Below are 23,835 nucleotides of genomic sequence, written 5' to 3'. Positions count from 1 at the left end.
CGTCCGTGGTGATCACACACTCTATTACGACCATGTCTCGCATTTGTAAGGTCCACGTAGTCATCATAAATCACTGCGACTTTACCGTGATTATTGTCCTTGAATAAATGTGTCATTTCTATTCGTCTCATTGCAATTTTTTTTTAATTACCGTCTTTCCTATTCTGTAGCAATGCTTTCTGTATATGGCCCAAGTTTCATCTAGCTATGTTACTTGGCAGTGATACATCATGCGAAAGTTATTTCCATCCTTAAGTTTTCACCAGACCATTTATATTTGCAGTTAGCGGTGTTATTGTAATCGCTGATTCCCTGCTCTGTGTCCACTGACTCAAAAAGCTCGGCCCTATTTGTAGCCAGGAGAGCTGAGATGTTACTTGTACTCCCACGAGTGAGTTCTCTGATTAACAGCTCATGCTAATTTTCGGATAAGACGTTTAGAACAATTTCACGCCACTTTCTTTCCCCTCTACCAACTCTAATCACTTGAATTTCCCTGCCTATAACTGATACACCCCCCCCCCCCCCCCCCATGAACCACCGACCTTGCCGTTGGTGGGGAGGCTTGCGTGCCTCAACGATACAGATAGCCGTACCGTAGGTGCAACCACAACGGAGGGGTATCTGATGAGAGGCCAGACAAACGTGTGTTTCCTGAAGAGGGGCAGCAGCCTTTTCAGTAGTTGCAGGGGCAACAGTCTTATTGATTGACTGATCTGGCCTTGTAACACTTACCAAAATGCCCTTGCTGTTCTGGTACTGCGAACGGCTGAAAGCAAGGGGAAACTACAGCCGTAGTTTTTCCCGAGGGCGGGCAGCTTTAGTGTATGATTAAATGATGATGGCGTACTCTTGGGTAGAATATTCCGGAGGTAAAATAGTCCCCCATTCGGATCTCCGGGCGGGGACTACTCAAGAGGACGTCGTTATCAGGAGAAAGAAAACTGGCGTTCTACGGATCGGAGCTTGGAATGTCAGATCCCGTAACCGGGCAGGTAGGTTAGAAAATTTAAAAAGGGAAATGGATAGGTTAACGTTAGATATAGTGGGAATTAGTGAAGTTCGGTGGCAGGAGGAACAAGACTTTTGGTCCGGTGAATACAGGGTTATTAATACAAAATCAAATAAGGGTAATGCAGGAGTGGGTTTAATAATGAATAAAAAAAATAGAAGTACGGGTAAACTACTACGAACAGCATAGTGAACGCATTATTGTGGACAAGATAGACACGAAGCCAACGCCTACTACAGTAGTACAAGATTATATCCCAACTAGCTCTGCAGATGACGAAGAAATTGATAAATTGTATGATGAGATAAAAGAAATTATTCAGGTAGTGAAGGGAGACGAAAATTTAATAGTCATGGGTGACTGGAATTCAAGAGTAGGAAAAGGGAGAGAAGGAAACATAGTAGGTGAATATGGATTGGGGGTAAGAAATGAAAGAGGAAGCCGCCTGGTAGAAGTTGGCACAGAGTATAACTTAATCATAACTAACACTTGGGTTAAGAATCATGAAAGAAGGTTGTATACATGGAAGAACCCTGGAGATACTAAAAGGTATCAGATAGATTATATAATGGTAAGACAGAGATTTAGGAACCAGATTTTAAATTGTAAGACATTTCCAGGGGCAGATGTGGACTCTGACCATAATCTATTGGTTATGACCTGTAGATTAAAACTGAAGAAACTGCAAAAAGGTGGGAATTTAAGGAGATGGGACCTGCATAAACTGAAAGAACCAGAGGTTGTACAGAGTTTCAGGGAGAGCATAAGGGAACAATTGACAGGAATGGGGGAAAGAAATACAGTAGAAGAAGAATGGGTAGCTTTGAGGGATGAAATAGTGAAGGCAGCAGAGGATCGAATAGGTAAAAAGACGAGGGCTAGTAGAAACCCTTGGGTAACAGAAGAAATATTGAATTTAATTGATGAAAGGAGAAAATATAAAATGCAGTGTATGAAGCAGGCAAAAAGCAATACAAACGTCTCAAAAATGTTATCGACAGAAAGTGCAAAATGGCTAAGCAGGGATGGCTAGAGGACAAATGTAAGGATGTAGAGGCTTATCTCACGAGGGGTAAGATAGATACTGCCTACAGGAAAATTAAAGAGACCTTTGGAGAAAGGAGAACCACTTCCATGAATATCAAGAGCTTTGACAGAAACCCAGTTCTAAGCAAAGAAGGGAAAGCAGAAAGGTGGAACGAGTATATAGAGGGCCTATACAAGGGCGATGTACTTGAGGACAATATTATGGAAATGGAAGAGGATGTAGCTGAAGATGGAATGGGAGATACGATACTGCGTGAAGAGTTTGACAGAGCACTGAAAGACCTGAGTCGAAACAAGGGCCCCGGAGTAGACAACATTCGATTTGAACTAATGACAGCCTTGGGAGTGCCAGTCCTGACAAAACTCTACCGTTTGGTGAGCAAGATGTATGAGACAGGCGAAATACCCTCAGACTTCAAGAAAAATATAAAGATTCCAATCCCAAAGAAAGCTGGTGTTGACAGATGTGAAGATTACCGAACTATCAGTTTAATAAGTCACAGCTGCAAAATACTAACGCGAATTCTTTACAGACGAATGGAAAGACTGATAGAAGCCGACTACGGGGAAGACCAGTTTTGATTCCGTAGAAATGTTGGAACACGTGAGGCAATACTGACCCTACGACTTATCTTAGAAGAAAAATTAAGGAAAGGCAAACCTACGTTTCTAGCATTTGTAGACTTAGAGAAAGCTTTTGACAATGTTAACTGGAATACTCTCTTTCAAATTCTGAAAGTGGTAGGGGTAAAATACAGGGAGCGAAAGCCTATTTACAATTTGTATAGAAAGCACATGGCAGTTATAAGAGTCGAGGGGTATGAAAGGGAAGCAGTGGTTGGGTAGGGAGTGAGACAGGGTTGTAGCCTATACGCGATGTTACTCAAGCTGTATATTGAGCAAGCAGAAAAGGAAACAAAAGAAACGTTTGGAGCAGGTATTAAAATCCATGGAGAAGAAATAAAAACTTTGAGGTTCGTCGATGACATTGTAATTCTGTCAGAGACAGCAAAGGACTTGGAAGAGCAGCTGAACGGAATGGACAGTGTCTTGAAAGGAGGGTATAAGATGAACATCAACAAAAGCAAAACGAGGATAATGGAATGTAGTCGAATTAAGTCGGGTGATGTTGAGGGAATTAGATTAGGAAATGAGACACTTAAAGTAGTGGAGGAGTTTTGCTATTTGAGGAGCAAAATAACTGATGATGGTCGATGTAGAGAGGATATAAAATGTATACTGGCGATGGCAAGGAAAGCGTTTCCGAAAAAGGGAAATTTGTTAACATCGAGTATAGATTTAAGCGTCAGGAAGTCGTTTCTGAAAGTATTTGTACGGAGTGTAGCCATGTATGGAAGTAAAACATGGACGATAAATAGTTTGGACAAGAAGAGAATAGAAGCTTTCGGAATGTGGTGCTACAGAAGAATGCTGCACATTAGATGGGTAGATCACATAACTAATGAGGAGGTATTGAATAGAATTGGGGAGAAGAGGAGTTTCTGGCACAACTTGACTAGAAGAAGGGATCGGTTGGTAGGACATGTTCTGAGGCATCAAGGGATCACAAATTAAGCATTGGAGGGTAGCGTGGACGGTAAAAATCGTAGAGGGAGACCAAGAGATGAATACACCAAGCAGATTCAGAAGAATGTAGGCTGCAGTAGGTACTGGGAGATGAAGAAGCTTGCACAGGATAGAGTAGCACGGAGAGCTGCATCAAACCAGTCTCAGGAGTGAAGACCACAACAACAACAACATAACTGATAAGTTTATATTTCCCCCTAATACTATAATATGATTAGGAAATTCAAGCACAACCTTCTCTAGATTTTCACTCAAATGTTCTGCGCTACTGCTACTTCTAGTATCGATCAAACAACAGACGATCCTCTACCACTAAAGGCCGGCCGAAGTAGCCGTGCGGTTAAAGGCGCTGCAGTCTGGAACCGCAAGACCGCTACGGTCGCAGGTTCGAATCCTGCCTCGGGCATGGATGTTTGTGATGTCCTTAGGTTAGTTAGGTTTAACTAGTTCTACGTTCTAGGGAACTAATGACCTCAGCAGTTGAGTCCCATAGTGCTCAGAGCCATTGTAACGCAGCCGTGGTGAGCACAATCGGACAGTCTGTATTGTTGAGCGTCATAGCGGACAGACGCCAAATGCGATTGTTCGGGGTGGCACTGCCCATGCGATCTCACCCCCTTCGTGGTGGTTTAACAGCCAGAGGCACTGTCTCTTCTGCAAGCCGTTCCACGTGCCATACGAGGTGCGACAGTAAAATAATGAGACTCATGTGAAAAAAAAATGTTGCTTGCCGTTTTAGTCAAGTTTAGTGTTGTCTCCTTCAAAGTAGTTCCCTTCTGATTGCACACACTTTTTCCAGCGCTTCTGCCATTGATGGTAACATTTCTGGAACTGCAATATCCTCCAAGACCCTCGTCACAGCTTATTGGACATCTTGTGTTGTTTGAAAATGATGCCCCTTGACCGCCATTTTGTCTCTTGGAAATAGGAAAAGGTCGCACGGAGCGTTATCTGGCGAATAAGGTGGCTGTGGTAGTACTGAAATTTGTTTTGAGGTTAAAAATTGCTATACTGACAGAGCAGTATGGGATGGCGCATTATCATGATGCAGAATCCAATTATCAACAATGTTGGCACGAACACGAAGAACTCTTTTGCAAAATCTTCCTAAACATTCTTTGTAGTAATATTGGTTAACTGTTTGTCCAGGAGGTACCCACTCTTTATGAACAATTCCCTTGGAATCAAAGAAGAACACAAGCATGCATTTCACTTTTGACTTTGACATGCGAGCTTTTTTTGGTCTGGGTGATCCCTTTGAGCACCAGTGCGAACTTCGGCGTTTTTTGTCTCTGGATCGTACTGAAAAACCAACTTTGCCGGCCGGAGTGGCCGAGCGGTTCTAGGCGCTACAGTCGCAGGTTCGAATCCTGCCTCGGGCATGGATGTGTGTGATGTCCTTAGGTTAGTTAGGTTTATGTAGTTCTAAGTTCTAGGGGACTGATGACCTCAGAAGTTAAGTCCCATAGTGCTCAGAGCCATTTGATCCATTTGAAAAACCAACTTTCATCACCAGTGATAACTCGGCTCAACAATTCTGGATTGATTTCCGTTTGCTCTGACAGATCGGCTGCCACATTTTTCCGTGTTTCTCGCTGTTGTGGTGTGAGATTTTTGGGGACCATTTTTGCACAAATCTTTCTCATACCAAGATCTTCAGTTATTACTAGACGAACTGTTTCTTGATTGATGTTCAGTTCTTCTGCAATCATTTTCACAGATAATCTTCGATCATATTGTACGAGTTCATGTACTCTGACCAAGTTGACATCCGTCTGTGAGGTTGATGGGCGTCCACTGCAGCAACGGTAGGTCTGGCTTACCGTTGCGCTATATTATACGGTTCCATTTCCGTGACGAGAGACACAAACACATGTTAACTTATGCCAGCACAACTCGCGACTGAGCAGTTGCATCGATGTGCCGCTTGGACTAGAAGCAGCTTATAGGCCAAGGTCAAAGATATTGTGCCTACGCAAGCCTGCAGAGTTGCCACATCTTGCAAAGAAAATCAGCCTCCTTACTTTATTGTCGCACCTCGTATTTCAGAACAACGCCCGCCTGTATGTGGCTAGGAATGTGCAAGCCTTCTTCGAAAAAAGATGGGTACTACTGTTTGCCTGACATGCTCATTCCCTGACAAGCCGCCCATCGAACATATCTGGGATATAGTCAGTCGGCAACTTGCTTATTCACGTACTCTTGCAGCCACAGTTGACGCTTTGTGGACGCCCCTACAAACTGTGTGGCAGAATATTCCCCAGCAGCATATTCAGGTGCTCTTGATTCCATGCCACGACGTCTAGTGGCTCAGACTGAAGCGCGTGGTGGTGCTACTCCATACTGAATTCCCGCAGTCACAGTGCATATACAGGTCTGTGAATTTAATAACTTGTTTAGTGTCACCTCCCTAATCGGTGGAATAAATTTCACTGTCATCGCATCTCTCGGTTCTGGTGTTTCACTTTCTCCTGACACTAGCGTATGTAGGATGACATTCTCTTATTGGTTCCAGCATTTTGCACATTAGATCACTTATGATGGTGTGCAACTGCCAACTACTATTACAGAACGAGGTGGCGCAGTGCTTAGCACACTGGACTCCCATTCGGAAGGACAACGGTTCAAACTGTCGTCCGGCCATCTTGACTTAATTTTTCCATGATTTCCCTAAATCACTTCAGGCAAATGCCGGGATGGTTCCCTTCAAAGGACACGGCCGATTTCCTTGTCCATCCTTCCCCCATCCGATGGGACCGATGACCTCGCTGTTTGGCCCCTCCCCCATGTCAACCAACCGCTATTCCATAATTTTCTTATTTTGCTTAAAAAATAATTCACATTAGTGTCCCGCCGCAGCTTCACACTAGTAGTACAACAGTATGATTTGTCTTGTGTAGTGGTAACTTTGTTTACAGGCCACTGTGTAGACTTCTAATTAAAATTCAGAGATCAACATTAGTTAACTGAATGTGATCACTTGCATACTATTCCAGCGATTGAAGCAGCACGCGACAGGAAGTTTCTCGGAAATGTTACTTGTCCCATATTTAATTGGCGTTTGGCGTGAAATTTTGTGGCGGTCATGGAAGCTGTGAGCTACTATGCCACCTGTTCCATCCAACTGCACAGTCAGTTTTGCGTGAGCTATATTTTCTCGCGATCTTTTCACCACTCAAACAATAATTCCATACCAAAAAATTCTGTTCATGTCAGCTAAAAATCTGGTATGTGCAGGATCGCAAGCCTTTTAGGAAATTGACGGTAGCTGACTCTCGCCTCCAGATTGCGGCACCTCACTCACCTCCGCTGCTGCATTCTGGTAGCCTTATGCCTATCTACTGTGCCCACAAACCTCCCTCATGAATCATCCTATCTACTAGAGAAAACTGTATCAAAATTGATTCACCACTTCCTCAGATCAACTTTCACATACATACTGTAGTGTTGCTACCTAATTTTATGTGAAACTTGTTGGTATTTGTAAGAAAATGGGTGAAAAGTATTATGTTGACTACTGCAGGCTGAGAAGCCCTGTGTGGTGACTTATGAGGCATAGTATCAGGTAATGCAATTCACATGCATAATAACATATATCTCCAAGATTGGCGGTCTCCAACAGAAGCTCGAAATTTCGCGCTGACTTCAATGCGAGATGCTTATAATAGTTTCCACAACCAACTTTGTCTCGAAACCTGGCAGAAAATCCAAAGAGGTTCTGGTCGTATGTAAAGTATGCTTGGAGCAAGACACAATCAGTGCTTCTCCGCGCGATAGCAATGGAAATACTGTCGATAACCATGCTGCTAAACCAGAGTTCTAAACACACCCTTCTGAAACTCCTTCACCAAAGAAGACGAAGTAAATATACCAGGATTCGAATCAAGAACAGCTGCCAACATGAGTAAGTTAGAAGTAGATATTATCGGAGTACTGAATCGTCTTAAATCACTTAATAAAACCAAGTCTTGAGGTCCACACTGTATACCAACTAGATACCTTTCAGAGTATATTGCTGAAATAGCGCCATACTTAACAACCGTATGCTACGTCCGGCTCGACGACAGATTCTTACCTAAAGAGTGGAAACTTGCTCAGGTCACACCAGTATCCAAGAAAGGCAATAGGAGTAATCCACTAAATTATAGGGCCTTTTCATAATGTCAATAAGCAGCAAGATTTTTGAACATATATTGTGTTCGAACATTATGAGTCACCTCGAAGAGAACGGTCTGTTGACACATAGTCAACAAGGATTCAGAAAACATTGTTCTTATGAAACACAACTAACTTTTTATTCACACAAAGTGTTGAGTGTTACTGACAAGGGATTTCAAATTGATTCCGTATTTCTATATTTCCAAAAGGCTTTTGACACTGTACCTCACAAGCGGATTGTAACCAAATTGCGTGCTTGTGGAATATCGTTCCAGTTATGTAACTGGATTCGTGACTTCCTGTCAGAGAGGTCACAGTTCGTAATAACTGGCGTAAAGTCATATAGTAAAACGTAAGTGATTTCTGGGGTACCCCAAGGCACTCTTACAGGCACCCTGCCGTTCCTTATCTATGGAAACGATTTAGGAGACAATATGAGCAGCCGTCTTAGGTTGTTTGCAGATGATGCTGACGTCTATCGTCTAGTAATCAAAACAAGTTGCAGAATGATTTATAAAAGATATCTGTATGGTGCAAAACTTGGCAGTTGACCCTAAAGAATGAGAAGTGTGACGTCATCTACAGGAATGCTAAAAGGAATCCGTTAAACATCAGTTACACGATAAATCAATCAAATCTAAAGGTTGTAAATTAAGCTAAATTCCTAGGAACGACAAACATAAACATCTTAAATTGGAAAGCGCACATAAAAAATGTTGTGGAGAACGCGAACCAAAAAACACTGAGAAGATGCAACAAATCTACTAAAGAGACTGCCAGCACTACGCTTGTCTGTCTTTTTCGGACTACAGGTGGGCGATGTGGGATGTGTATGTGCAGAAGATATATACAATAAGTGTATCTGTATTAGAAATCGTAATTTTCACCACAGCAAGCAAAAATAATGTGTTTCTTTACACGTCAAATACGTAAATCTGTGTTTGAAATTGCTTTCACATGTGCTTAAGATTTACTAGCGCCGGCCGCAGTGGACGAGCTGTTCTAGGCGCTACAGCCTGGAACCGCGCGACCGCTACGGTCGCAGGTTCGAATGCTGCCTCGGGCATGGATGTGTGTGATGTCCTTAGGTTAGTTAGGTTTAAGTAGTTCTAAGTTCTAGGGGACTGATGACCTCAGACGTTAAGTCCCATGGTGCTCAGAGCCTTTTTTTATTTACCAGTGTATTACAGATTTAACAACAAACAAACGTACCTTGGCATAGGCTACTGCTGATTGAATAGAAGCAGTGTTCAGAAGAAATGATTTCGCATTAGATTTAAAATCTCCTGCCTATCTGACAGACATTTTATGTTATTGTTATGACATTTTATGTTATTGTTAAGGCTTCATACAGTATTAAACTTTTTGTGAGCCATTGGTTTCATTGGTAACTAGTAAAGGTCATTTTCTCACATTTTGCACATTGTGTAGTGTGGACATTTTATTCTCTTCAAGCCTATTCCGGACACGTGTTCATGTGAAACATTAATTGCTGGTGCTAACTGTATTTGCTGTGCAAAGCTTAATAACCTGTGGATTTACGAAGTTAAGTGAGGCTCTGTTTGCAGAAAGACATTTATTAATCATTTGAGACATGTTTTAACAATTTACATTGTTACAGTCTCTCTGACTAGATTAATTAGACACTTGTCATCTGGAGAAGGGCCTAACTCTTCCTCATAGACGTATATACAAAGCATTGTACTCAACCTATAACTGAACCCTATTTGACTTCATTTGTGATTCCTCCACAGCCACTAAAATTTTCTCGAGTCCTTGAATTATTAATCACTATTAATAAAATATTCCGAGCTATTATGCTGTGGTCGAATGGATTTCATATTAAAACTGAACGTTTCACCCCATGTGCAATGGAGTATCCGATTCACACCACGGCTCGCTACTGACTGCGGCAAAGTCCGCTTACACGTGTTCCCGCGCACCGGCATGATGTCACGCGCTTTGAATAGCCGAGAGCAGTTGGCTGTTATCGGAGGCCATCGTCCTCTGTTGCTATCACCCCATGGTGAAAGACTGGTATACATCTACTCCAGCACTGTGATCCAGATCTCATTGAATTTCACGCCTTCCTCCTTCCCATTGAAATTCCTGGGCTGCGTAACAATCTCCATGGCCTATCTGTATAGCCTTTCATGGTTTCCGCTTGTCGTTCCCAGTACTGGAGTCCAATCAAAATGAATGCTTCGGTCTCCTGGTCGCAACGCATGTTCCGCAATAGCTAATCTGTTAATCTCCCCCCTTCTACAATTGCCCTTGTGCGGACAAAAAGAAGCTACTAATCACTTCCCCGGCATATGGGGACGAAACGTTGGTTTTTTACCAAGGTATAATAGCCCGGAATATTTTATTAACTGTTACATTTTACAACTATTAATCACTATTAGACCACTCAAAAATGGTTCAAATGGCTCTGAGCACTATGGGACTTAACTGCTGAGGTCATCAGTCCCCTAGAACTTAGAACTACTTAAACCTAACTAAACTGAGGACATCACACACATCCATGCCCAAGGCAGGATTCGAACCTGCGACCGTAGCGGTCGCGCGGTTCCAGACTGTAGCGCCTAGAACCGCTCGGCCACTCCGGCCGGCTGTTAGACCACTCCATCTCGGCTATTTAGAACTATTGCTATTCCATAACCCTTCTCTATTTCAACCACACGACAGTGGAAAAAATTATCCTGTAACCTTCGACTTATACAAATCTGTTCTGTATTCGAGAAGAGATTAAATCTTTACCTTTATCATCGGCGTAGCTTCCCTCTCGGCGTATGCCAGCTGTTTTGCTTCAATCTAACCGGGAATCGCTACCTCCATCCCACTGTAAACTGTCTGTGATTTTCTCATCACACTCTGTTCCTTTTTCTTTTTCTGAATCTCGCCTGCTGATCATTCCCTGTTATTTCTCGCTCTTCCTCTGACCATTCAACTGCTTCTCTGCAGTGATTCCTTCTCTGCTGTTCACATATGTTTCTGTGATATGTCGCTACTCACATTTGACAAGAAAGAATTTAATGAAAAATTGCTTAATGTTGTTAAGATAAAACTTTCTATTTTTCACATATTCTCGACAATATATATTGCCATTATTATTTCTATTACGATTACCATTATAATAATATATTTTCACGTATCATACAAAGCGTAATCTTTACTCACTGATGTAAGAGAGTGCCTGAAGACCCTAATCTTGCGAGGAGAAGTAAATGCGTAAATAAATAAGTTACCGAAATATAAGGCAATACATTCTTTAAGCACAACATTTAGTTTTGAAACGAAAAATATATAAAATCAACCACGTAACATATAGCTACGAACTGAAATCCGAAAATATGTATGTAGAATGTCGCAAAGGAAGTATCGGAAATTATAGTTTGGTTAACAGAACACTTGACATTAAAAGAAATAGAGTAAGCTTTACGTACTTTTCTTAAAGGGTTGCACAAAATCTGCAACGCTGCAAAGCGACCAGTGTGATGTTTTGAGGGGGAAGGGGCTAGGAATTACACTGACAAAAAAAAAACGCACGCAACTCCAAGAAATAATTAACGTCGAGTAATGAAATTTGTGGAATACATGTATCTAGGTAATATATTTAAGCGATTAACATTGCAGGATCACAGTTTAATGTAAACGCGAGATAAGCCATTCCAACCGTAAAATGCTGCCGTGGTAACCGCTAGAATTTTTAATACAAGCATACAGAAGTACATGCATTGTGTCGTACAGGTACTGGATGTCAATTTATGTCTTAGAGTTCGATTCCTGGTTCACTTGGACGCTCAGTACAGGGGCAGATAATGCTGTTTGTTAATAACGTTAGAGTTGTCGTCCTATGATATCCCAACATGCTCGATTAAAGACAGAGCTGGTGTTCGAGCAGGCTAAAGCAACATGTCGCATTCTGTAGAGCTAGTTGAGTTACAGCAGCGATATATCGGTGAACGTTATCCTGTTGAAAAACACCCCCTAGAATGCTGTTCGTGAATAGCAACACAACAGGTCGAATCACCGGGTTGGTTGCACAAATTTGCAGTCAGCTTGCGTGGGATAGCCATTAGAGTGCTCCTGATGTCATACGAAGTCGCACCCCAGATAATTCCAAGTGTAGATTCAGCGAGTCTAGGCCGCAGACGTGTGGTTGCAGGCGCTCAATTGGTCTCGTTCTACGAGGGGCATTTGAAAAGTCCGTGTAAAGTCCGAGAGATGGCTCCACCACCGTGTGTCGAGGTCATGTTTAGTTAGTAGCATCTTTGGAAAGAACGCACACCAAGTTTCAGCCATATTGGTCTATATCTTTGTGTTTGGCATTCGTGTGAATCAAGGAAGTCGAGTGATTGTCAAAAAATGGACAAAGAAGACTTTCTTGTGGTGATTAAACATTACTTTATGAAAGGCAAAACGCCTCAGGAGACTAAAGAGAAGCTTGATGTGACTCTGCACCTTCCATTAGAACAGTTTATAAGTGGTTTCAAAATTTTCGGAGTGGTCATATGGGCACAAGTGATGCTGAACGTTCTGGACGCCCTGTGGAGGTTACGGCTCCAGAAATCATTGATAGGATCCATGATATGGTGAGGGATGACAGAAGAGCTAAGGTGCGTGAGATTGCTAGTGCTGTGGGCATCTCGAATGAACAGGTACAAAATATTTTGCACAAACATTTGGATGTGAGAAAGCTATCCGCAAGATGGGTTCCGCGATTGCTCACGCTTGACAAAAAACGGAATCGTGTGAAGTGTTGCAAGGATGGTTTGCAGCTATTCAGGAAGAATCCGCAGGACTTTAAGCGTCGTTACGTCACTGTGGATCAAACATGGATACATTACTATTCTCCTGAGACCAAACAACAATCTAAACAATGGGTTACCAAGGGAGAATGTGCACCTTCGGCCGGAAATGTTATGGCGATTGTCTTTTGGCATTCGTAAGGGATAATCCTCATCGACTATCTGGAAAAGGATAAAACTATTATAGATGCATATTATTCATCGTTATTGGACCGTTTGAAAACCGAGCCGCAAGAAAAACGCCGGCGATTGGACCGCAAAAGTGTCCTTTTCCATCACGACAATGCACCAGCACACACCTCAGCAGTTGTGGTCCCAAAATTAATGGAAATAGGATTCCAACTCGTTTCAAATCCCCCCTATTCTCCAGACTTGGCTCTCTCGGATTACTATTTGTTCCCCAGTTTGAAGAAATAGCTAGCAGGAGAAAGATTTTAATCAAATGAAGTGATTGCAGCAAGTAATAGCTATTTTGCAGACTTGGACAATTCCTATTATTCGGAAGGGATCAAAAAATTACAACAGCGTTGGGCGAAGTGTACAAGTCTAAAAGGTGACTACGTCGAAAAATAAAAAAAGATTACCCCAAATATGTAAGTAGTTTTTATTTTTGTATGGACTTTTCAAACCCCCTCGTAATCAACAACGTCCATCTCTAGCATCGAGGCAGAACTGGCTTTCATCGTAGAACACGACAGACCCCTACTCTGCCCTTCAATGAGCACTAGGTTGACACCACTGAAGTCGTAGACGGTTGTGGTTTGGGGTCAGTGGAGTGTACGCTACACGGCGTCTGACTCGGGGCTGTCCTCGAAGTAATCGATTTGTAACAGTTCGTAGCGCCACTGTACTGCCAGCTGCTGCTGCAGATGCAATCGGATAAGACAGAGCCATACGCCAAACACGATAGTCTTCTCTCTCGGTAACGCCACCTGGCCGTCGGGAGCCCGGTCTTTCTGCGATCGTACATTATCGTGACCACAGCTGCTGTAGGGAAGCAGCCTACTCCCGCTGTAGTAAATTCACATCAGTTTCCATTGTGTGCCAGCCAGTCTGCTGTAACTAGCTCTGACGTCATAAATGTTGCGCAATACCTTAAAAATCAAGCAAATGACCTAAAACTTTTCTAGCATGTCAGGAATAATACTAAATTAATGTGTGTTAAAAATCAGTTCGATAACTTCAGCCATTTTCGAAATTTGGACGTTTTTCTGAAAAAATCATTGGCGCAACAGAAAAGAGCTAGAGACTTCAAAATTTATATTTAGATTCATCTTTCATAATGATTTAATAAAAACAGTACTTTGGATTTCACAAATTAAGATTTTAGTGGAAATTCATGATTTTCTGGTTATCATCTCAAAACTGAAGGAAGCAAGATAGATTAAGTAGGCTAATAAATAAGGCTAGGATGTTTAGATTTAAATAGGTTGGAGGTCCGCTATGACTATGAAGATGTGAAAAGTTTCTTTTGAATACTAATAAAATTACTAGCGATAGCGGATCTCAAAAGGGCCAGTTCAGAGCTCATCTACTGCGTGCAGTGTAATTTAATTAATTCTCTCGCCCAAAATATTTAACTTAGCCACGTCAAAATTTTATTATCAATACTTACCTGCGTGCTGAATGCACGTTTAAATTAAGAGCTTCATCGGCCATCAGCAAAAGAAGCTATATTTTATTATGTAACTTGAAGTGGTGCGTTACTAGCCCAGCGGCTAGTCGGGAGAGCCGATTTGATCAGGCGTTCCCTTAGCCGTCCGCACCGCGGCGTTATATATAAGAACGCTGCGCGAGGAAGCAAGGCCCCAGTTCTCTCCAGACGCTGAATGACACGCCATCTGTGTCGGGAGTCGCGTCGCATCAGTGTCACTGCTACAAACAGCCTCGGGTGCCATATTAAGTTACTAGAGATACTTGGAACCTTGATATCATTTCAAGTTAAGGGTTAATTCTGGGATGATTTTCATTATCTAGTTTCAGCTTGCGTATTGTCGTATTTTCACGTGCCGTCGCGGGACAGACATTCTACCAAATATTTAGCGTGGCGTTTGATGAAATATTTTCATCAAATTATGGCGAGCATTCTTTTTAACATTTAATTCAGACATTTATAGTTGCATCAGCGCATTAGACTCTGAACTGCTCTGTTAGTTAGGTTGTAGGGATACTTGTGTTTTTTATCAGTGAATTTCAGAATATACTCAACTGTTTTGGAAAACCGTTTTTGATTAGAAATCCCGGACAATCTCTTAATTCCTCAGAGCTATAAGCTGCAGCTATAATGGTATTCTCAGATGAAGTGGGCACTAGGAACTCTACTCACCGGCTTCACGTTTTGTTAAATCACTTTCTGGGTGCTAAAAAGTAAATAGAGAGCCAGTGTTGAGAACGGCGAAAGACAGTTTTAACAATATTCTAAAAGCCAGAAACTGATTCAACATGCAAGCATTTATACAGCAAACCAATATTTTTACAACTTAACCGCCGCCCCACATATGGTGCATCGGCCGGGAAATCAACTAAGTGAAAGTGATTTTTAACTATTCGGATTCACGAGTGAAATGCGACACGCAACTGAGTATAAAACAGTGAATGTGTTACGTGTGCATGTGGACGACGCAATTAGATTTATTTTTACAACTTAACCGCCGTCCCACACTGCCAGTAGTCATGTACAGTGGCCACATTCCTACCGAGTCTTTGTACACTATCGCGAAAGGAACATCCAGCTTCTCGTAGCCCTATTACATGACCTCGTTCATACTCAGCGAGCTGTTGATATGGCGTCTTTGTAGCCTTAAAGGTATTATTGACTAACATCAATTCACCATGTGCAGTCTCAAAGATAACTTACGTTGACGACCGTACCAGAATGTATTTAAAGCAACCCTGATTAGCAACCCTTCTTATGTGATTGGCGCAAAATCTGAATAGACTTTATCTTTAAGATGCAGAAACACGGCTGCCAACTTCTGTTTATCTCACACAACTTCCTCTTGGTGCTGATATTTTTTTTCCGTCAGTATGTTTTGTCTGGTAACTTTATATTGCAAACTATTTGAACGGAGTCAACGTCGGTTGAAAATTTCAGGAATGAATAAATGGATTGAATGATTAACTTACTTAAGTTGTGAGACTTCTGGCGACACTCGTACGCCGGCAGAAGCACGCTGCGGAACTGGAGGTATGGCTGAAGGGCGGCGGTGAGGGCTGCCCTGTCCTCCACAGTTCCCACGCCTGCCGCGGAGGGCAGCACTGCTGCGAGGTACGCCAGCGCGCGCCACATGGCTCTCCACTAAGGACGAGATAAACTATTTACTACGAGTAATAGGCTATGACGTTCCAACTCCAACCACGCAACGTGTTCTGGGAACGTCTTCCACATTGGCAGTGAAGTATGCTGAAGCCTGCAAAGCACGAAAGCAGAATACGAAAAGTGTATAAATGTTGAATGAGGAGAACTCACCTGTAATATACTCTCTGTAAAACTTAACGACGAGCTAGATAAAGAAACATAACATTTTAATTATTCTGCAAGCTGCTGCCAGCCCGGCCCCCTTCGGGGGGAATCGAAATACAATAAAAGAAAAAAAATTATTCTGCCCCCTTCCATCCTGTTTTTCTCCCTGCCTAACTTCTGCCTGCCTCCCTTCTCCCCACCCCCTCCTGAGTCCTTTTGTATTCCTCTCCTCTGCTTTTCCCCACTCCCTGTCGTGTCTGCTCCTCACCCCCACCCCTCTTAGGGGTCCTCGTCCTCCATCGGCTCCTTTCCCCCCTCCCCCCTTCATTTTTCCTCACCCTCCCTCTTTTCTTTCCCATCATCTGTCCAGGTTCCCCCTGTCTGCCCTCAGCTGTGGTATGCCATATTTGTGCCAACTTTTCAGTGCTGTGTTCAAGTGAATGTTCAGTGTTGTTCGTCTTTCCAAAGTGTTGTGAAGAGAAATTATGCTGTTGCTGGGTGTGAATTTTATATCTCTTATGAACAGACACCAGACTGTCGCCGTGTTCTTTAATTGCCTGTCTATTATTTTACCTGTCTGCTTCATATGTATTTTATTAGCATCATCAACCGTTTCTTCTATGTTTAAGGTTCCACTATTTTGCGCCTTGTTACCATTTAAGTCTCCGATTTTATCGTGTCTTTTTATTAGTTACTATCTTCATGTTTTTAAAATAAATTCTGTAGGTTGAAGAGCGGCATACTAAGCTGCTGCCAGGCCGCCTCCTTTGGGGGGAATCGAAACTCAATAAAGGAAAAAAATTATTATTATTATTATTATTATTATTGTTATTATTATTCTGGAGAAATGCATGAAAATGTGGGAGCATGTTGCCCGAGGCCTTCCAGTCTTGAACAGGAAGTCAGATGTCACACAGTGTGAGGTCAGCGTGACTGTAGCGCTAAATGGGTCTGATTCCACAACAAGAGGAAGTTGAGGGAACGGGAAAAGACAATGGGTGCACTCAGTGAGCAGGTATGGAACACTATGGTAGAGCTCTTTATAACAATATGCATCAGAGGCCACATTTGGATGACATCAGGAAGAAGCATTGGGAAACTGGAAGAAGGACGAAATGTGACAAGTCTAGCCCAGGAGTTTGGTATTGCTCACAGAAATGTTTCACGTGCACGGGGAGCATTCCGAACCATAGACACTGCTGCCCACAGGAGAGGATATGGTCAGTCGCAGTCGACTACAGCAGCAGATGACAGCTACATTGTGCAACTGGCAAGAAGGACCCAAGTCAAAAAGTGAGTGCAGTTGCAACCACATTTGACAGGATTGCGAGACATGCAATATCATGCTCCACAGTGGCGTAAAGACTGCATGGTGGCCGGCCGGTGTGGCCGTGCGGTTCTAGGCGCTTCAGTCTGGAACCGTGTGACCGCTACGGTCGCAGGTTCGAATCCTGCCTCAGGCATGGGTGTGTGTGATGTCCTTAGGTTAGTTAGGTTTAATTAGTTCCAAGTTCTAGGCCACTGCTGACCTCAGAAGTTAAGTCGCACAGTACTCAGAGCCATTTGAACCATTTGAACTGCATGGTGGCTGTCTCTTTGCCCAACGACCAGTCCACTATGTTCCGTTGACACTCGTGCATCAACGTCACCATTGGAGGTGGCGCCAATAGCATAGGGACTGGACCAAGGAAGAGTGGACTATTGTGCTCTTCTCGGATGAGAGCAGATTTAATTTGGGCAGTGATTTGGGAAAACCCCCATATAGCGAGAGGTGGGAACACATAATGCACCCAGGAATATTGTCGAACATGACCATTTCAGTGGTCCAGGTATTGTGGTGTGGGGAGGCGTAATGTTGCACAAGGGTGATGATGATGAAGTCTCATACTCCTTAATAGAGCGTAGGGGAACAACGCGGGAGATCCGCACTGCCGTACTAGGCAAGGTCCTAGTGGACGTGGTTTGCCATTGTCTTCCTATGACCATAATGGGGATGAATGATGATGATGAAGACGACACAACAACACCCAGTCATATCTAGGCAGGTGAAAATCCCTGACCCCGCCGGGAATCGAACTCGGGACCCTGTGTTCGAGAAGCGAGAACGCTACCGCGAGACCACGAGGGTACTGACCTCCAAATCTTCGCACAAGGTACATTTACCAGTCACACTCTTTTCCTTCCCCGTGTGTGTCTTTTCATGGGTGCATTCATCATGACTTCAATCTTAAGGATGATACTGTGGACCGCATCAAACAGCGAAGACAGAGAAGCTTTTGGAACAAGAGAAAACTCGGCGAATGGAGTGGCCTGCACGTTTGCTCGACATAAATATCATAGAGAACGTGTAGAATGCGTTGGAGAAAAGTACTGCACCACAACCACATGCTTCAAAGACCATCCAGCAGTTGCAACTGCGCTAACCTGGGGGCCAGCATGGGAGCACGTTGCAGGGCAGGCATTGCTATCTGTGGTGATCACACACCTTATTAAGAAACTGTCCTGTCTTTTGTAATGTCCAGGGCTCATCATAAATCGCGGCGACTTCAGTGTAATTATAGTCTTTGAAAAAACGTGTCATTCCTGATCGCGTCATAGCGTATTTCTTTCTTTATCTTCGGTACTATCCTGTAGCAGCTTTTTCTGTGTATGTTTCTAGTATCATGGAGCTTCATTAGTTGGCAGTGACACGCCATGTGGAAGTTACTTCCGTTCTTATGTTTTGCTCAATGGTATATTGCCAAATTTCTGTCCCTCGTGGCTTTTATCTCTCCACGTAAGAAAGCTAAACTCCGAATCTACTGTAGTGATTTTCACTGATAAATGGACTAGCCGGCCGAAGTGGCCGTGCGGTTCTAGGCGCTGCAGTCTGGAACCGCGAGACTGCTACGGTCGCAGGTTCGAATCCTGCCTCGGGCATGGATATTTGTGATGTCCTTAGGTTAGTTAGGTTTAACTAGTTCTAAGTTATAGGGGATTAATGACCTCAGAAATTAAGTCCCATAGTGCTCAGAGCCATTTGAACCATTTGATAAATGGACTGACTCGTAAGGACGATTTCTGTATATGACTTAGTAAGTATAGTAATTACGAGTGTGTAATATAAGTATTGTTCTCTGTTTCCTATTTACTTGCCGTTTTGTGTGATAATGTATAGCAATGATTCGAGCTGCGACTTGGTCACTGACAGCGGTGGCATCTGGCCGGGAAAGCAGTAAAGTAAACAGCCGCTGCAACTCCAGAAAGCAGCGCAATTTGACCAGAATCTATGCATATCTACAAATTTTATAAATTTAAGTCACCCGCGGCGTTTATATGCCTGCGTGTGAAGCCTACTACTGCAGGGATGTTGATACGGTTTTCACTAACAGATAGACTCATTCACGAAGGAGTTTTGTGCAACTAATTTATTACTGCTACGCCAGACAAGTCATCTGGCCACAGATACTTGCCACTACCAGTGCGAATCTGGGGCACGCCCGGGTGTGGCATTCCGGTCTCGTTTTCAAATTCCAGTCTAAAATACTTCCAGTTAACTATTTTCCCATTATTGCATCCTTCCTATCTAATCGCCCATCCCTTGTCACTGTTGACAGTGCCAATTCCCATACTTTGCATCCAACTGCAGGTGTGCCCCAAGGCTCCATCCCCTTTCCTCTCCTTTATCTCTTCTATACTGCCGATATTCCCAAACCACCTCCGCAAGTCCGCCTCCTTCAGTAGGCCGATGACACCGATTTCCTTGCCCTTTACATTACACTCCAGAAATCCCAAAAATCCCTTCAACTCCACCTCCATCAATTTACCTCCTAGTGTAAGAAATGGCTTCTCCAGATCAACCTCTCCAAAACCTAGGCAATAACTACAAGACAAACCACCCGCACCTTCCGCCTCGATGACTTCTACCTTGCCTTTTATAAATGTACAGGTCAGTAACTAATACTCTTAAAATATCCTGGACTAACCATCGACCAGCAGGTAACATGAACATCTTACATACTAACCATCCAACAGAAAGCACAGTGGACTAAAACTAACAACGCGGCGAACTTGGGGATTGAATCTCTCTACTGTCCACACCTGTAAATTTTTGATCCGAGTCCGCAGCTCGTGGCCGTGCGGTAGCGTTCTCGCTTCCCACGCCCGGGTTCCCGGGTTCGATTCCCGGCGGGGTCAGGGATTTTCTCTGCCTCGTGATGACTGGGTGTTGTGTGCTGTCCTTAGGTTAGTTAGGTTTAAGTAGTTCTAAGTTCTAGAGGACTGATGAACATAGATGTTAAGTCCCATAGTGCTCAGAGCCATTTTTTGATCCGACCCAACCGTTCCTATGCTAATGTTGCGTAGATATCTGCCCCACGTAATTTCTATGACTCTCTCCAGATACTTGAACTTCGTGCACTCCACCTCGCTTTCAGCGTCTGTTTACTTCCCCCCACACAGATCCTTTACCACCTCAGCAAATTGTGACGTCTGTTCGTCCATACTGAACACCTACGAACAACTTACACCACCCGCAATCTTGACTCCAATACAATAATCCAATTGTTTCCCCTCTAATTTCCAACCCTAGTGCGCTGCAATGCTCTGTCGACACATCCACCAAATCAACACCTGCACAACCTCCACACCCTCTCCCAATGGAATTTCAACCAACTCCCTCTTCCAGAGTTGAGCTCCACCAGACGTTCATCCACGCTACCAACTATAACTCCCTGTCACCCATTCCTCCTCACCTGGGCTCCCTTCACCTTCCCTCCCTATGTTTCCCTAGACCTTTCCTCCTTCCCTCTTATCTTCTTACCGACACCCACAGCTGGTCCTCCCTTTCTGTCTCCCAACATTCACTTCCTCTCCATTGATACTCACACTTCCCTATCGTCCTCAACGCCCAAATTTTACCATTTCAGTTTTAGTGACAGTGAAGTGTTTCTTTTTAAGATCTGTGGTTTACAACATTTTTAAATGTATTTTTATTGTTTTAGTTTTGCCTTTCTGTTATTCCTGTTTCAAATTAAAAACGAAGAGAGTGAAGTTTCTCATATATAAAATATTCCACTCCTTATCTTCAAAGAATTTTTTAATGTAACTCACCTTTCAAATTAGTGTTTTTTTTTTCGTCTTAGTTAGTGTTACATGTCCCTTGGCTGAAGATCGGGTTGAATGTACTATTGACAACACCCCCTCCCCCACCCAGACCATATCAGGCAAGGGGATGAAACAGCAATGAAGAAAAAAAACCTATGGTAGACCAGAAATGTAAACACATCTAAAAAAATAACTAAATTTATGTATCCGTGACTGCACATTTCGTAGCAGGTTATGAACAGTCGTTTTGAAACACTATGTTAGGTCACTATTATCACACTTTTTAATTTTGTTACTTTCGTCTCCTACAAAACAATGTGTTACAAACAAGCAAATTTCTATATTTTATTCACTGTTGACAGCTGCCGTTTCTACACAGGAAATTTAAAGTACACTACTGGCCATTAAAATTGCTACACCAAGAAGAAATGCAGATGATAAACGGGTATTCATTGGACAAATATATTATACTAGAACTGACACGTGATTACATTTTCACGCAATTTGGGTGCATAGATCCTGAGAAATCAGTACCCACAACAACCACCTCTGGCCGTTATAACTGCCTTGACACGCTTGGCCATTGAGTCAAACAGAGCTTGGATAGCATGTACAAGTACAGCTGCTCATGCAACTTCAACACGATACCACAGTTCATCAAGAGTAGTGACTGGCGTATTGTGACGAGCCAATTTCTCGGCCACCATTGAACAGATGTTTTCAGTTGGTGAGAGATCTGGAGAATGTGCTGGCCAGGGCAGCAGTCGAACATTTTCTGTATCCAGAAAGGCCCGTGCAGTACCTGCAACATGCGGTCGTGCATTATCGTGCTGAAATGTAGGGTTTCACAGGGATCGAATGACCGGTAGAGCCACGGCTCGTAACACATATGACATGTAACGTCCACTGTTCAAATTGCCGTCAATGCGAACAAAGGTGACCAAGACGTGTAACCAATGGCACCCCATACCATCACGCCGGGTGATACGCCAGCATGGCGATGACGAATACACGCTTCTAATGTGCGTTCACCGCGATGCCGCCAAACACGGATGCGAGCATCATGATGCTGTAAACAGAACCTGGATTCATCCGAAAAAATGACGTTTTGTCATTCGTGCACGCAGGTCCGTCGTTGAGTACACCACCGCAGGCGCTCCTGTCTGTGATGTAGCGTCAAGGGTAATCGCAGCCATGGTCTCCGAGCTGATAGTCCATGCTGCTGCAAACGTCGTCGAACTGTTCGTGCAGATGGTTGTTGCCTTGCAAACTTCCCCATCTGTTGGCTCAGGGATCGAGACGTGGCTGCACGATCCGGTACAGCCATGCGGATAAGATACCTGTCATCTCGACTGCTAGTGATACGAGGCTGTTTGGATCCAGCAATGCGTTCCGTATTACCCTCCTGAACCCACCGATTCGATATTCTGCTAATAGTCATTGGATCTCGACTAACGCGAGCAGCAGTGTCGCGATACGATAAAATACAATCGCGATAAGCTATAATCCGACCTTTATCAAAGTCGGAAACGCGATGGTACGCATTTCTCCTCCTTACTCGAGGCATCACAACAACGTTTCACCAGGCAACGCCGGTCAACTGCTGTTTGTGTATGAGAAATCGGTTGGTAACTTTCGTCATGTCAGCACGTTGTCGGTGTCGCCACCGGCGCCAACCTTATGTGAATGCTCTGAAAAGCTAATCATATGCATATCACAACATCTTCTTCCTGTCGGTTAAATTTCGCGTCTGTAGCACGTCATCTTCGTGGTGTAGCAATTTTAATGGCCAGTAGTGTAAAAATCCTATACCTACTCCACCTTGCCACATTATACTCAATCCGAGACATTTTTTCGATTTTTATATTGATCAAACGGTGAAGAGAACCAAGGTGAAATTTTTTAAGAGAATTAAAGCTCGGGGATAAGAAATGGAATTTCTGAAGGTTTACCAGTGGAACTGTGATACTGTCAGAGACGGCAAAGGGCGTGCTAGAGGAATTGAATGGAACATCAGGAAAACTATAATAATGGAGTGTAGTTGAATTAAACAGAATATTCTTGGGAATTATATTATGATATGCAACAGTAAAAGTAATGGATGAATTTTGCTATTTGGGCAAAAAATAGCTGATGATGGTGAAAATAGAAAGGGTCTAAAATGGAGAGGGGCAATAGTATGAAACGCATTTTTGGAAAGGAGAAATTTGTTGGCATCTGATACTGTTTAAAGTGCTACGAAGTCTTTTTTGAAGGTAGAGTATAGCCTTGAACGAAAGAGAAAAATGGACTGCTAACATCTCACATAAGAAGACAACAGAAGCTATAGAAATGTGGTGCTACAGAAAATTGGCGAAGATTAAATCAGTAGAGCAGCAAGTAATTGGGACGGGGGGTTACAGAATTTAATTGGGAAAAAACAAAATCGTGGTACAGTTTGAGTAATAGAAAGAAGCAGTTCGTAGGACACGACCGGATGCATGAAAGTTTGACAGTGGAGCAAAATGTACGGGGTGAATATTGTAGCGTCTTAACCACAGAAAACTGGTTCAAATGGTATAGATTCCAATAGTTATGCAGAGACAAAGATGTATGCAGGATATACTGCGGCATCAAACCAGTTTTCGAATCAATAAGCAAAACAAAAATTACATCTGCATAATGAGAAAATA

The sequence above is a fragment of the Schistocerca americana genome, chromosome 6 (genome assembly GCF_021461395.2).
Source record: "Schistocerca americana isolate TAMUIC-IGC-003095 chromosome 6, iqSchAmer2.1, whole genome shotgun sequence".
NCBI lineage: Eukaryota > Metazoa > Arthropoda > Insecta > Orthoptera > Acrididae > Schistocerca > Schistocerca americana.
This window is presented reverse-complemented; position numbering follows the sequence as displayed.